The following is an 8,547-nucleotide window of genomic DNA, read 5'->3' as shown; positions in this document are numbered from 1 at the left end:
GCAGTCATGCTCATTCACCTTCCAAAAGCACGTTTCTGGTCGCCGTCTTGCTGTTCAGTGGTCTCCAGTGGCTCTCGACCAGAGCATCGCGTTCCCCGAGCTTAGGCCCCTCGGCCATCCGCCTCCTGGCCAGACTTGGTTGCCCGCCGTACAGCCTACCCACACAGTCGCTGCAGCCACCACGTTTCCTAGGCCATCTGTGGGCTCCTGCCTCTGCGGGCGCCTCCTGCGCGCAGTGCCCCTTCTCCCAAATGGCTCCCCCCTCCGAGGCCCAGCCCCGTGTCCGCTTGGTACCTGGCCCACTGCTTGGGACCAGAAGCAGCCCCGTGGTGTTCTGTGACCCCCGCAGCGCCGTGTCTTGCTTTCGGCACTTGCCAAGCTGGTGTCACCGCGGCCTGCTGTGTCCTGTGTCTCACCTCCCTCTCTAGACTGTGAGCTCCTTGCGGGCAGGGACCATCTGTGTTCACTCTGTATTTGCCGTGGCACCTAGCACAGTGCCTTGCACTTAGGTGCTCAATAAACGTCTGCTCAATCGAACCGGAGCACAGTGTCTTCTTGAGCGCGGCACGTGGCAGGCCCGCGAGCCCTTGACCGGTCAGACGGCGGCAGCTGCGCCTGGGGACCCGCTGTTCTGCCGGGGGGTGGAGGGGAGCCTGCGTGGGGTGTCTGCCTGGCTCACTTCCTTGTCCCTTCTCGGCAAAGTTCCACAATGTCTGGTCCATCTGACAGGTGGAGCCGAGCAGCGGGATATGACTTCCCTGCCCACAAGTCGGCCAGGGGCAGACACCTGTCCCAAGGGAGGCCAACCGAGGCTGCTCCTTGGGCTCGTCCCCTCTAGTGTTGGGGGCCAAAGGATGTCATGGCCAGGCCCGTTAGGTCATTTCCTGCCATGGGGCAGGCACCTGACAGCGGGATTCCTGGTGGCCGGTGGTCCAGGTTCCTGTCGTCATGGAAACCTGGGCACACTCACGCGGGTCCTCGGACCCTCGGATGTTGTGACACCCACCATTCTAGCAAACTCCCCTTTTTGCTTAAGCTGGTTCAAGTGGGGTTTACAGCCTTTGAAATCAAGAGCGAAATCCAATCACTGCCCCTCGACCTGCTGGTAAATGGGGGCGGGGAACCCTCCGTATTTGCAGGGCGATCCCAAGACCTGTACAGACCACACAGGAGCGGTCACCCATCCTAAGCGGCGTAAGGGCCGACAGGCTCCTGCGTGACCAGCTTTTCTCTCCCCCGCCCCACCCCACCGCCAGGCGGGCCCTTCCCGCCACTGCTCCTCTTCCCAGCATCCCCCCCGCCCCCTGCAATGCCCTGACGCGCATCCCGTTGCTGGGTCCCCGGCCTGTTCTGCTCGTGTGGGGTTAGCCCTCCCCGTGCCCTTCCCTGTGTCGCCTGTGAAGCAGGTGGAAGTTCTTACAGTCCCTGGGCATATGGAGTCTGGCGCATTCACACCGGGAAGCGCCTACGGTGGTGCCCGCTGCGCCGGGCAGCCGCCCTGCGGACACTTCGTAACCGCTCACAGCCACACAGGACGCCCGCACCCGACCAGAGTCAGAGATCTCGGCCTCCAGATTCTGCACGCTCCCCTTCGTCCCTGCCCACTCACCAGGCCCCTCCTGGCCGGGGAGTCGCTCCTAGAACACAGGCGGTGCCCAGGGGAGCCTCAGGGTCGTGGCCAGAGGGGACCGGGTCGGGGACACCAGCGCCGAGCGCTCACTGGCCCTCGCCGCACTCCTGGGAGGGCCCCGTCCAGGGGCAGGTTGAGGCCAGGGCCGTGAGGAGTGCTCACGCCCAGTGTGTCCAGGACTCGAGATTTGAGTTCCAAAGGCCATGCCACCACCCCGAGAGGCAGGCACACTCCCCCAGAGGTCACTTGACCCAGTGAGCAGAACTGAGGGCCCCGAAGCCCAGGTCAAGGTTGTCTGCCAGCCGGGCAAAGGGAAGCGGGGGAAGAAGCCGCCTCCCCGACACCGCCCCCACCCCGTGCCCCGCAGTCCAGGGCCCACGTCCCAGTGGGAGGGCCCAGGCGCACACTCGGAAGGAGCAGGTGGACTGGCCAGTGCCGCACTACACGTGCGTGCATAGTCCCCGCCTTTCACTTCTTTGGGGGAACACAGGTCAGTAAAATGACCTTGGATGGTTTTTCCAACCTGAAAGCCTTTTTCACAGCTCAGGTTCCAGTCCTCTGCCATCCATGGTTCCAGGGCTGGTAGCAGCTACTGGGGAAACTGAGGCAGGACAAGCCGGGATTTGCCCAGAAACAAGGCAGAAGTGCCCACAGCCAGTGCTGGAGCCGGAAGTCTCGGGCTCCTTGAGTCAGCGCCGTGCCCCACCCCCCACTAAGCTCCTCCCACAGGATGCCCAGACCGAGGCCCAGGGGCTTTCCTACCCACCCCTCCAGTCCCCAGGGAGCCCTGCTGGGCCCCACAGCCTGAAACCCAGTCCGGGGCTGGGCCTGGGCAGGCTGTGTTCCCACCCTACCCTGCCCCCACTCCCAGAGAGAGGAGGCCTCCCCCGAAAAGAACGCGCTTGTCTGCCTGCCTGTCTGGCTCCGGGATCAGTCTAAGGTTTCAGCCACCAAAAAAGGCCACGGGAAGGAGAGGGCCGGGCAGCTGGCCCGTGTTCCAGGAACTGCAGGAACCAGCCTCTCAGGCAGCAGGACCCCCTGCCCTGGCCACACCCTTCCTCGGGGGCGGGGGCGCTGCTGATCTGCACGGCTGAGGACCCTGAGGCCCTGCTGGTAAGTGGCAGGCCCGGGACCCCAAACCCCCACACGCTTCTGCTTTCCAGCACCTCTGAGATTCCTCCCTCTCCCCGTTCCCTGGCCGTCCTTGCAGGGGACCGTGCCAGGGGCGAGAGACAGAGCAGCCTTTTCTAACCCAGCCCTGGCCGTGAGGGCGTGGGCCCACCTGGCACCTAGTGCTCTGAGACTCCAGAAGGTTCCTCGACCCCTCAAGGCCTGTGTCCTCATCCGTGAGTGGAAGTGGGGACACCGGCCCTCGCGCTCGTGGTTTTCAGTCCTGGCTGCACGTTAGCGTCACCTGGCCCATAGCTTTTAAAATACTTGTTTCCCGGCCACGCCCCAGGATCTCTGACCCCCAGGGGAGCCTGGTGTGCCCTCGGATTGAGACCAGCACCCTATTAAAAAGGTCTTGCAACCTAGAAAGTGGGCCTGTCCCCTCGAACAGTGCGGCCCTTTCCTGACCCCAGGAAAGCTTCCTCAGATCCAAGGGGGCAGAGGCAGGGCAGGCGGGCTCTGAGCTGGCCGGCCGGAGGGACCCCCGCCCCCAGCTCCTGCTCTTCCTGCAGGCTGGCCTTGTCACTGCCCACTGCCCCCAGCCCAGTGGTGGGGCCTCGCTTCCTGGCTGGTGCTGAATCTCATTGCATCGGGGGACAGTTTCTGAATGAGGACAGACAGAGGGAAGTGACTGGCCCCATCAAGCCAGTCATTCCACGCCCCGCAGGCCTCAGCCACTGTCCACATGGCACAGATGGGGCAGGGAGCCCAGAGGGGCCACACGCCGGCTGGCTTGGGTCCCCATGACCGTCAGCTGCGAAGTGAGGCGCAACTTGAGTCCAGATCTCATTCCAGGGTAAGCTCTTTTCACCACCACGCCCCTCCCCACGGATGCGGGGTCACCCCCCTGAGCCTGCCGCCCAGTCATCTCACCTCCGGGCTTTCCCCCAGACCCGGCGCTTGGGACGAACGACCAGCCTGGGCATCACACACACGGAGGTGGGGACAGTGGACAGTGACTGCTGGAGCCACCTGGTTCATCCCAGAACCCTGGCTCTGACGGCACCAGGATGGCTGGTGGGGAGAGACCCTCGTCCACCACAGAGCTGGCCACTGCAGAGGTGGCTGTCCACCTCAGAGCTTCCAGCACCCAGGCCTGGGTCCGTCCTGCCACCTGGGACCACACGGCTCCATGGCTTCGCTGGTGTCAGGAAAACGCATTTGATTCTCTTTGAGTAAAAGGTAAGCTGACTCTTTTAGGGGGAAGAGATTCATTCTTAGTCATGATTTAACGTATAAGCCCCACTTGAGAGGGATCCTAAACCTTGGAGAGCTCCCCTGAGCCTCGGTGTCCGCATCATACACTCAGGCCCCCACCCGCCCCACCCCGGTTTTGAAGAAAACGCTGCTGGTTGTCAGCCCCGTAGTAATCACGGGGCGCCTCGTCCTTCCTCAATATCTGGAAGCGTAATTGACGTGTAGGATAGCACACGGATCATAAGCAGGCAGCTCGCTGGATGTCCCCACACTCATCATACCATGTCACCCGCATGCAGGAGAAGAAACGTTTCAGCTCCCCCGGAGCCCTCCCCACCCCCAGCAAGGCCACAGCCTTGACTTCCACTGCACCGTCATCCCAGGCAGGGCAGGCCGGGGCCCAGGACGCCGATTCACGGGCCGGGCCGAGGACTCTTCAGAACTGCCGAGCCCTGGAGTCAGTGGGGTCCCCACGTCCCCCGGCGCTTTGCCTCCCAGCCCCTCACCCCTGCCAGGGGGACCTGGGGCCACGTCCGGGGAGCGGATCTGCAGAAAACGGCCATGCACAGGCTTCGAAAAGGCGTTCTCTCCTTAAAGAAGGAAGCGTGTGGCGTTTCCGGAGTCGCTTGCCCAGTTAGACCAGAGGAAAGCAAAAAGGATGGTCTTTTTTCCAAAAAGTTGAGACATTTCAAGATGGCCGTCCGGCCAGCCCGCCTTCCTGCCTTCCCTCGGCCTCCGGCCACTGGCCCCCCGCGCTTGGGCCTGGCACCCAGCTGTGAGGCAGACCCTGCTCTCTGGGTGGCTCTCCGGGTGGCTGTCCCAGAAGGGAGGAAGTCCCCACTGCTGCCACCCACAGGCCTATCTTCCCTCGGGTCAAGGACACCCCAGTTCTGTCCCAGGTCTGCTGTGGATCCTCAGGCCGGGCTCTTCCCTCTGGTGTCGACGTCCCAGCATGTGAGATGTAAGCAAGTCCCCGGCCTGCTACCGGCCTGGCCGGCCACGAGACCCACGGAGGCAAGAAGCACTGTGAGAGTTGGGAGGGGTCAGCGCCAAGCCCCCTCTTCCAGGAAGCCTCCCAGGAGTGCCCCTCCCCGCAGCTGGTACCACTCGCATTTATGGAGCATCCGCTACGTGCCCAGCCCTGTGGGGATCTCCATACACACCGGTGGGGTCGCGTCGAACCAACGTAGCAACCCTGTGACGCTGTCGGTGGCAGCTCTGCCCAGCGGCCAGAGCCACCAAGTCCCAGCCCCGGGCAGGGCCGCCCGACACCAGAGCTGCTCGGGTGCAGCCTGAGCGCGAGTTGCCGCAGCTCTGACGTGGCCCTAGGGAGCCGACAGTAAGATAGATAATGAGGGGGTGACGGCGAGGGTGTCCCCAGGGTAAGGGGCTGACGGCCCAGGAGCCGGGCGCGGCCGAGAGAGTCTGAGGCGGTGGCGAGGAGCAGAGCCTCAGACGGGGTGCCTGAGGAAGAGGTTTGTTGGGGTTCACGGGAGGAGTGGAAGGGAAGAGGGACAGGCGGGGGACAAAGCTCAGCAAGGACACGTCCCAGGGGAGGTGGCTTTGCCTGACCCCACGGGCGGCCATGGGGCATGGGAGACACGAGGGTTTGTCCCACCATGAAGAAGGGGGACGGTCGTGCGCCCTGGACAGTAGTCATGGAGTGTAACATCTGCTCAGGGCGGCTCGTCTGTGGTCATCGGCCGATAGTGGGGTCTGGCCGCGGCACCTGAACATCCCCTTAAATCTAGCCCGGCAGCTCTCCGGGCTCACTGCTCCTCACGGCAGCTTCACCCCACCGAGCACAGCTTCTCCGTGGTCTCTGTGCGGGGACACGCTCTGAGGGGGCTTATGGGACAGACGGCAGCAGCCGGTCCAGAGGCCGTAACGCGTTAGGGTGGAGCGGTGACGTCTAAACCCGCAAACTCCTCCCACGCCAGACCGGAAACCCAAGCCCTTCCTCTGCCCCGCAGCCCCTCTGCAGTCATGGTCACGCCCGTGCGGGATGCCCAAGGTCCACAAAGGCGGGCGGAACCAGGGGGATACGCTTGACAGTGGAGACAGAGAACCAGGTGGCACGGGGAGCCAGACCCACCCCGATTCCACTGTCCGTGCTGTGGACCTCGCTGGCCGCCTGGAGACCCCCACCATGCTCCCGCGCCTGTGCAGGTTCAGCGTGAAGCGCCCCCCCCCACCACACCCCGGCTCCCTCCTAACCTCCCACGTGAGCTCTGACTCACCCTCCAGAGTGACGGGCACCCCGACCCCCACCTCAACGGGGGACTGCCGAGGCACCGGCACAGCCCGACACACACGCAGTGAACCCCGGGCAGAGATGAGTGCGTAGAACCGTGTGGGGTCCCCACTGACGACCGTGTATAACGTCCATCGTCCCCTCCAGGCCAGGGGGATTTGCTTTCTCGTGACTGTGTCCCCTGCACGTGGCACAATGTGGCCCGTTGTAGGGTCAGCAAGTGTTTAGCAGGGGGGTAAATGGGTGATGGGACCCTCGCCTGGCAGAGGTGGGAATGTGTTCAGGGGCTCGTGTCACGCCATGTGGCAGCAGTGACGGGCATGCTTAGTTCGAGAGACTTGCTGGTGTTCCGGGGGGACCGTCGTCAAGACGGTTTTGTGCCCAGAGGCCGAATTCCTTGTGGATTATGCAAAGGCGTGTTTCTTCGGTGGATGCCTTGGGATGGCGGGGAGTCTGCAGTGCGTGTCGAAGGCAGACGGGAGGCAGCAGGCAGCCCGGGTGGGAGGACGGCTTGTCGGGACCCGACACCGGGAACTAGTCAGCGTTCCCAGCAGCTGCTGACTCACGCACAGCCTCTGGGCAGGGGGCCGAGACGGCCCCTCCAGTCCGGGGTCTGGGGCCGTGCACGGGCGGGGAGCTTGGCATCCTGGACAGCTGGCTGCAGGAAACGAGGGTGGGATGATGGAGGCTCATGGGAGCCCAGGGAAGGGCAGGGCGGGGGTCCTGCTGGGGGCTGCCAATGTCAGGAGCAGGCGCCCCCTGGGCGGTCGGAGCCCTCAGTGGGCGGGATGGAGGCCAGGCTCGTGCCAAGCTCACCTTAGACTCCCAGCATCCCCTGGGAACCAAAAGATTTGGCCCTTCCTAGTGTGGGGCCTCGGATTCGTTGTGGGGACACAGATGGTCAGAGCCAGAAGGACCCACAGACTCAGTGTACAGGTGGGAGGACACCGCAGGAAGCCACAGGTGATCTGAGCTTGGAGCCACACGTCCCAGGCCTCCAGCTTGCCTAAGCCTCTGGGCCTCGGCACACTCATCTGTAAGGCGGAGTTAACACCTTCCTCCGGGGGCTATTGTGTCAGTGAGGCCATTTCTGCATTCGGTAAATACGCGAGGGCCGTTCGGACACCGCTAGTTATTGCCGCTTCACCAAGCCCTCGTTGAGACGAGAGCCATTTGCTTGCCAGGCCCTAGACTCTGCCCTGCGGATAAAACGGAGAGGACCAGACGCCGCCCCTTCCTTCCCCAAGCTTCCAGCCTGGCGGAGGCAAAACGGTCGGAAAAGCACGTGCAGAAGTGAAACTTACGACTGTGCCAGGAGGGTGGACGGCACAGAGATGTGACCTCATCGGGGGCACGGAAGGTCCCCGAGGAAACCCCGAGGCACCAGGTGGGAGGTGAAGACTGTTCCGGGGGAAGGACCAGCCTGTGGCAGGAGGGACCATGGCACAAAGGAGCAACGGAAGAGACCCAGGGAGGCCGTGGGCTGAGCGGGGACAGCGCGGTGTCCTGAAGGCAGGGCCCAGACTACGCTGGCCACCGAGCGAGGTTCAGTCTCGCTCCTGAAAGCAGCATTGATAATAAAGCATCCTAAGCGCCCAGCAAGGTGCCTGCTTGTGATTGGTGCTTAGCCTGCGGTGGCTGTCACTGCGTTTTGTAACAAAGATGTGTGTTCGCTGTTTAAAACCACAGATACCAGCATTATTCACAGTAGCGAAGACAGGGAAAGAACCTAAGTGCCCATCGAAGGGTGACTGGGTAGAGAAGTGTGATCATGGACACGATGGAACATTATTTGGCCACGAGAAAGGGGGAAATCCTGCCTTTTGCAGCAACTCGGTTGGACCTTGGGGACATTACGCCCAGTGACAGAGGAGGACAAATACGGAACGTTCTCTCTTGTATGTGGAACCTGAAAAAAGAGAAACCGAATTCATAGGTCCGGAGAACAGGAACGCGGTTGCCAAAGGCAGGGGGTGGGGGAGGACAAATGGATGACGGTGGTCAGAACTGAAAAGAGAAAAAAATGTTTTCCGATTATCCAACGGAAAGGCTACAATGAAAGAGAAAATATCGACTGTCGGCGAGGACGCGGAACCTGCAGAGCTGCCCGCCGGACACAGACACGGGTGGCGGGGATTACACCGCCTGGAGCACGGTCTGGGACGGACGCAGCCCGCCCCCCACCAGCCGTCCCACGCCCGACGGACCCGTGGTCACCGACAGACGCACGCACGGCCCTTCGCGGCGGCCCTGTAAGGACCAGCCCCAAACTGGAAACCACCCGAAAGCCCATCGA

At 63.0% G+C, this 8,547-nt stretch overlaps 1 long non-coding RNA gene across 1 annotated transcript; it reads left to right on the top strand.

The window, feature by feature from the left end:
• Positions 1 to 2,375: 2,375 nt before the first annotated feature.
• LOC112477329 lies at positions 2,376 to 4,089 on the top strand. The gene is made up of 3 exons (XR_003045421.1): positions 2,376 to 2,743; positions 3,313 to 3,596; positions 3,692 to 4,089. It is a non-coding gene; the product is annotated as an uncharacterized LOC112477329 (long non-coding RNA).
• The last annotated feature ends 4,458 nt before the right edge of the window (positions 4,090 to 8,547 follow it).

Source organism: Pteropus alecto, unplaced genomic scaffold (genome assembly GCF_000325575.1).
Source record: "Pteropus alecto unplaced genomic scaffold, ASM32557v1 scaffold123, whole genome shotgun sequence".
NCBI classification, from domain to species: Eukaryota; Metazoa; Chordata; class Mammalia; order Chiroptera; family Pteropodidae; genus Pteropus; species Pteropus alecto.
The sequence above is the reverse complement of the archived record's forward strand: the minus strand, read 5'-3'. Positions and strand labels throughout refer to the sequence as shown.